Source organism: Otolemur garnettii, unplaced genomic scaffold (assembly GCF_000181295.1).
Source record: "Otolemur garnettii isolate 467f Iridium unplaced genomic scaffold, OtoGar3 scaffold00109, whole genome shotgun sequence".
NCBI classification, from domain to species: Eukaryota; Metazoa; Chordata; class Mammalia; order Primates; family Galagidae; genus Otolemur; species Otolemur garnettii.
Window position 1 is genome coordinate 5,239,713 of NW_003852504.1, and position 7,190 is coordinate 5,246,902.

At 42.7% G+C, this 7,190-nt stretch overlaps 1 pseudogene; it reads right to left on the reverse strand.

Moving 5' to 3' along the window:
- Positions 1-4,106: 4,106 nt before the first annotated feature.
- On the reverse strand, positions 4,107-5,492 carry LOC100959466 (annotated as a pseudogene).
- Positions 5,493-7,190: the final 1,698 nt, after the last annotated feature.

Sequence of the window (7,190 nt, forward strand, 5' to 3'; positions counted from 1 at the left end):
CCTTTGGTCTAGGAAAGTCCTTTGGTTGAGGACACGGGATGCACACATATCCTCTTTCTCTCCTTTTTGTTTTTTTTTTCCTGGAACTCCTTACTGAAAAAGTGGTTATATTTTATTTCTACATCATATTAGCAACTTGTTTTTCATGGCACAAGGAAGGCATTTGCTGCAATGTTTTTACCTATACTGACCAGTTACAAGGAACATTGTGCTTGGAAAATGCTTTCTCTGTGGAAGAAGAGGAGGTTGGCCCCAGTTTAAATTCAAACTTACACAATGGGAGGGAAAACCCCATTTATCCTGTTCTGAAACCAAAAAACCTACTAAACTCGTTAAATGCCAAACTTCATTTCTCTTTCCAAAGTCTCAGGAAAAACAAAATTGAAACATATTTACCATATCTGTACCCAGTATTTTGCTACCCTTCCTGGTCAATTTTTCTTTCTCCCAAGTTTTCATACAGAAGTATGACAAATTTCTCCTAGATTTAAAGCTGAGTGACTAACTCTATGGAGATTTTTTTTTAAATGTAAAGAATGTCTCAAATGGTCTCTAGTTTGTTACTTAGGCAAGTTCATGCTAGAGAAGGCAAACCCACAATGTATATTTTTACACACATGTATTTGCATGGGGAAGTCTTCCCAGAAGGTATGTGAAGCAGCTCCCACCTCAGTTTTCCTCCCTCTGGTCACATAATATGGACTATCTTCAGAACTCTGGTCCTCCGGTGACAACGAGGAGTTCTCTTAAGAACCAGTTTGGGGTAGCTTTATAGGAGCATTAGTAGCAAGATTCATGACAGTGACCAAAAGGGTCCTGCTCTCCAGTCACTGAGAAGCAGGACTTTTCAGTTGTTTACCAGGGTACCACTAGAACATGGCCAAAGAATAGTCCCTTGGCAGACACTGCTAAAAGGACTTTTACAGGATTCAAGCAAGAATATTGAGTCTAGCCCTCAAAAGAAAGATGGAGACTGTACAGCTTTTGAAGAACATCCTCCTAAGTAAAGTATCACAAGAATTAAAAAAAAAAAACAAGCACTCCATGTACTCATTACTGATGTGAAACCAGTAGATGAACAACTACATGTCTGCACATGAGAAAAACACAATTAAACTCAAGGGGGGGGCAGGGAACAGGAGGAAGGGCGTGGAGGGAGGTTGGTGTGCTCTAACCTATCCTGTACAATGTCGCAGGATATGGCAGACCTCCAGGTGAGGGGCTCAACTACAACTTGGAGTTTACCTAACAAACACAAACGATATATCCTAATCACTTGTACCCTCATATTTTATATATATATATATATATATATATATGTATGTTTGAGACAGAGTCTCATTATGTCGCCCTTGGTAGTGCCGTGGCGTCACAGCTTGCAGAAACCTCAAACTCTTGGGCTTAAGCAATTCTCTTGCCTCAGCCTCCCAAGTAGCTGGGACTACCTACAGGCACCCGCCACAGTGCCTGGCTATTTTCTTATTGCAGTTGTCATTGTTTTAGCTGGCCCAGGCCGGGTGGAACTCGCCACCCTAGGTGTATGTGGCTTGTGCCGCAAGCACTGTGCTATGGGCACCGAGCTTATACCCTCATATTAATCTGAAACAAACAAAAAAGGAAACAAAAAGAAGAACGAGAGGGGAGTCCCCAGCCAGAGCAAAATGAAATTTAAGTAAATTACCCAGCAACTAAATTAAAAAGACCCATTTGGTTTCATGAGCACTTAAGACCCCCCCAGCTGGTCATAAACTAAATGGCCTCCCATCACAGATTCCCTTTGGCTACACAACAGTGTCATCCAGCTCCAGGCTTAGACCCCCACACTGCAGGAGGCAGAAAGGCTGCAGGGCATTTGATGAAAACTAGAAAGTCATGCTGAGTTTGTTGCGGGTTTTACATGAAACAAAATGCTAGGGGTGAAGTATCTAGCTTTGAATCCAAGAGAATTAGCTAGTTGGCTTCTGGATGCTCTGAATATACCCACCTGCAAATTCCTCAGAATTTAGACATGTCAATGATTCTGTATTCACTGCTTTCCAGTAAGCAAGTGAGACCAGTTAACTATGAAAAATCATGTGAGGGATTTTCCATTAATCTCAACAGATAGGTAAATGTCACCCAATAGAGTGGAAAATCTCACTGCCAATTTATTTTCTTTATCGTATTCAAAGCCACTTAAAATTAGCCACAATTAATTGGAATGTTCCTAACACAAAGAGGTGATGGATACTCCAATTACTAATTTGATTAATTTCCATTATCTGCCTGTACTAAAACATCACGTGACCCTAAAGATATACAACTATTATGTACCCAACATAATTAAAAATTTAATTAAGGACGGTGCCTGTGGCTCAAAGGAGTAGGGCACCGGCCCCATATACCGGAGGTAGAGTTCAAACCTGGCCCAGGCCCCAAACTGCAACAACAAAAAAAATTAAAATAAAACTAGCCACAATTATGAGGGATACTAAGATCTACTTCTGTTTTGAAAATGTATCCATTTATTAACATGCTAGGCTTAGGCTCAGCACCTGTAGCTCAAGCGGCTAAGGCGCCAGCCACACACATCAGAGCTGGCGGGTTCGAATCCAGTCCGGGCCCAAACAATGACAACTACAAGTAAAAAATAGCCAGGCGGGCATCTATAATCCCAGCTACCTGGGAGGCTGAGGCAAGGGAATCGCTTAAGCCCAAGAGTTGGAGGTTGTTGTGAGCTGTGATGCCATGGCACTCTCTCTACCCAGGGTGACAGCTGGAGAGTCTCCCAAAAAAAGCCCCCCCCAAAACATACTAGGCTTAGACCTGTGTTTAACAAGGAAGCCTATTAATAGCACCATGGTTAGACTCTCACCTGCTTTTCCAAGCCATAATTTTACAATTTATTAAACAAACCTATTCACCTGATACGATCTTTTTATACACACTAAGTCCCCTTTGGAACAGCTGATAAAAATCTTTTCAGTAAAAGCTTCAAAGATTAGCTTTTGAACTCAAAATTTAAATTTCACCAGTTGAATTAGGTCAAATGAAAGAAACTCAAAAATAGTTGCTGCCCAATCAGAGCCCATTATTAAGTCCTCCATTTCCACCCCCACCTTAAAAAAGGCCTCTTTGACCCAATTACTGAAAACCTACGTATAACAAAGTGAAAGGATTAATTTCTATTCTTCAACCGCTCAATTGCAGGTTTTCAAAGGTAAACCTATCTACGGAATATTTACCAAAGTTAGAAAGGAAAATCAAAGTCTGCGTAGTTTTTAATCAACTTTATTTCACTATAAGTAGGTTGCAAACAATTACATCAGTTGGTTTTTAAAGTGATCAAGACAAAGTTTGGTAATAGAAAAGCTGTAAGAAATAGGTTCCTAACTAAAGAAGTTACAAAATTCAAAAAAAAGTATGAAGAAAACTAAACTTGAGAACCCCCCCTTAATCAAAGAAATACTTTCTGTCAAAACATAGGCAAAATACATTCACAAGTTGTCTTAAAAACTGAGGGTATTCCATATCTGTAATTTTGAAGTATTCATGGCCCTTACTTGGCTAATTAAGAATCATTCAAACAAAGTTAAATCAAGTATTCACGGTCATTATTAGGCTAACAGCATCATTCAAAGATCATAAAATCAAGTATTCATGGTCATTACTAGGACAATAAACTGAGAATCACTCAAACAAAAGCCAAGGTACAACAGGTATGAAAATTCTGAACGCCTGAACTTTCCATTCGTCAAGAATACAAAAATTTGTGAGCATATTCAATGAACTCCATGACTAATCCAACTACTGGCCACACTCCTGATCTCAACAAGGAAATGTCCTTTCAGCCTACTGTTCTCGCCAAATCTAAAAGTCCTCTTCCATGGTCTTGTTTGCTTGTTGTTGAACAGAACTTTGCTTCTTTCCGAAAGTGACTCTTCCAACAAGGGGGACCGCTTTTCCCGTGTATTTATTCTTGTAAAAGTCACATTCCTCTTGCTACTTCCTTTTTTTGGGTAGGCTGCTCTTGCAAGTTACAGCTTAGGGTAGGTTAAGTCCAACTTCATAAGTCCATTTGATTTCACAGATGAATGTGGTTCTGGTGGCTGTTGTTGGTTAGAGGTAAATTCTCGCACTTAACAAGCCTATCTTATTAGATAGGCCAAACCAGCTCCTACTCCAGCAACACCTGCGAAAGCCAGCAGCACGTTTCTGACGCTGCTTTCCATGTCTTCCAGGTGGAAGAACTCCACAAAGCCATCCCAGCCTCGTTGTTTGACTAGCCAGTCTCGTTTTGCCCTCACAAGGACATCTGCGATATTTTCTGCTAGCGGTTCGACGTAGCTTTCTTGGTTTATGGCCTTCAGGTGCTTGGCCACAAAGCCACCAAAAGAAATTAGGGTCACGATCCTGCCCCAATTTGTTATGCCGTAACTGAAAACATGGACCATCACTCGAGACAAAGATTTGATATCCTCGCCGGTTTTGATGTCCAGTCTGCGAAGCATGCCTTGGAAGGCTATCTCGTGGTTGCGCTGCACCTCGTCCCCGACGCGGCGCAGGGTCTCCAGCGCCTTCCTGGAGCCTCCTGCCCTGATGCTCATTGGCTTCGCATCCTTGGTGCCGGTCGCCTGCTCCCAAAGGTACCGAGAGATGATCTCCAGCGACTGCCGGTATAACTCATCATCCTCCTCTACTGGGGGAGGTGTGGAAGGCAGCGACCCTTCAGTGCTGGAGCCGTTACCGGCCTCGCCGACAAACTCCAGCAAAGGCAGGCTCTCCGGTTGCTTTCCGAGAGGCTCCGGCTCGCACGCGGCCACATCACTTTCGGGCGACTTGACGGCATCGGCAGCATGGGATTCCATCTCGTCTGGTAGCGACGTGCGGTGCGGAGAGTCGGCGCGAAGAACAGCAGCCTCGTGAGGGTTGCAGTGACGTCGGGGACCACGGCAGTACTGGGCGCCGGCAGCGCGCGGCCTTAAAAGCATCTCGTGTGAGGGAGGCCGGGACTCGCGCCAGGGCTTCAGCCAATCACCGGTGGGCTTCCCCTCCCCCTACCTTTCCCCTCCTACTCGGCAGCCCCAAACCGCCCCCCTGGGGGTGTGGCGCCGCCGCGGCCAGCCCCCAGCCCCGCGCCCCCACGGTACAGCGCGTTTCTCTTGAGGCCACATATCGCAGGCCGCCGGCGACTCTTGCCAATAAGATCAACTCTTAAACTTTCTGGCTACACCTCTCAACTGTGTAGAACTTATCCACTGAGTGATCTTTGAATCACTGAAATCGATTTTTATATTTATTTGTATGTTTATTTCAGGTTAATATGGGGGTACAAATGTTTAGGTTACATTGTTTTCATTTCTAAGGTAATCAAGTTGTAGTTGAGCCCTTCACGAAGGACGTGTCCTGTATACATTGTACACCTTAGGTGAGAACTTGCCCGATCCCCTTCCCTCCTTTCTTTTCCCTCCTCCGCCTCCCGTCACTTGAATATACCTGTCCTTTTCTTTCATGCGGGCATGTAATTGTTTATATATTGGTTTCATATTAGTATTGAGTACCCCCGGATACTTTTTTTTTTTTTTTTTTTTTGAGCCAGAGTCTCAAGCTGTTGCCCTGGGTAGAGTACCGTAGTGTCACAGCTTACAGCAATCTCCGGGACTTAAGCAATTCTCTTTTGTCTCAGGCACCCCCCTCCCCGCCCCAAGTAGCTGGGACTACAGGCGCCCGCCACAACGCCCGGCTAGATACTTGCTTTTTCACTCTTGTGATACTTTACTAAGAAAAATGTGTTTCATCTCCATCCACGTTAATACAAAAGATGTAAAGTCTTCTTTCTTCCTTTTTTATGCCTAGTGAGGTGTGACGCCACGGCACTCTACCGAGGGCGACAAAGTGAGCTTCTGTCTCTTAAAAAAATAAAAAATCAGTGTCCACAAATCTGTAGCCTTTATATAGGCCAATAACAGTCAAGCTGAGAATCAAATCATGTTATCCATGGTATACATAGACCATAGTTTGTTAATTCATTCCTGAGTTGATGGGCATTTAGGTTGTTTCCACATTTTTGAGATTGTGAATTGAGCTGCAGTGAACATTCTAGTCCTAATGTCCTTGTGGTAAAATGATTTTTTTTTTCCTTCTGTGTAGATACCTAGCAATGGGATTGTGGGATCAAATGGAAGGTCTACTTTAGGTTCTTTGGGAATTCTCCATACTTCTTTCCATAGAGGCTCTGTTAGTTTGCAGTCCCACTAGCAGCACAAAAATGTTGCCTTCTCTTCATAGCCACACCAGCATCTGCAGTGGAAGGACTTTGTGATGTGGGCTATTCTCCCTGGGGTTAGGCGGTTTTATTTTTGATTTGCATTTCTCGGATGATTAAGGACAATGAGCATTTTTTCATGTATTTGTTGGCCATTCCTCTGTCTTCTAGAAGTTTCTGTTCAAGTCTCTCACCCACTTATAAATGGAATTGTTTGCTCTTTTCTTGTTGATTAATTTGAGTTCTCTGTAGATTCTAATTATCAGTCCTTTGTCAGATCCATAGCATACACAGCCTTCTCCCATTCTGAAGGCTGTCTGTTTGCTTTAGTTATGGTACCCTCAGCTGTGCAGAAGTTTTTTTACCTTGATCATGTTCCATTTATTTATTTTTGCTGTTGCTGCAATTGTCAAGGGGATCTTCTTCCTACAATCTTTTCCCAGGCTGATTTTGTCAAAAGTTTTCCCCACACTTTCTTCTAGGATTTTTATTGTTTCATGTCTTAAATGTCTTTAAATCTTTTATCCAGTGAGAGTCAATTTTTGTCAATGGTGAGAGGTTCAGGTCCAGTTTCAGTCTTCTACATGTGGCTAACCAGTTCTCCCAGCACCATTTATTAAATAGGGATTCTTTCCCCCAGTGCATGCTTTTGTTTAGTTTATCAAAGATCAGATGGCAATATGTGACGGGGTTCATCTCTAGGTTCTGCATTTTATTTCGCAGATCTATATCTCTATTTTTGTGCCAGTATCATGCTGTTTTGATCACTGTAGCCTTACAGTACAAACCTGAAGTTTGGTAATGTGATGCCCTCGGATTTTTTATTTCTTAAAATTGCACTGGCTATTCGGGGTTTTTTTTCCTGGTTCCACACAAAACAAAGTACTATTTTTTCAAGTTCTTCAAAGTATGATGTTGGTGCTTCGATGGAGATTGCATTAAATCT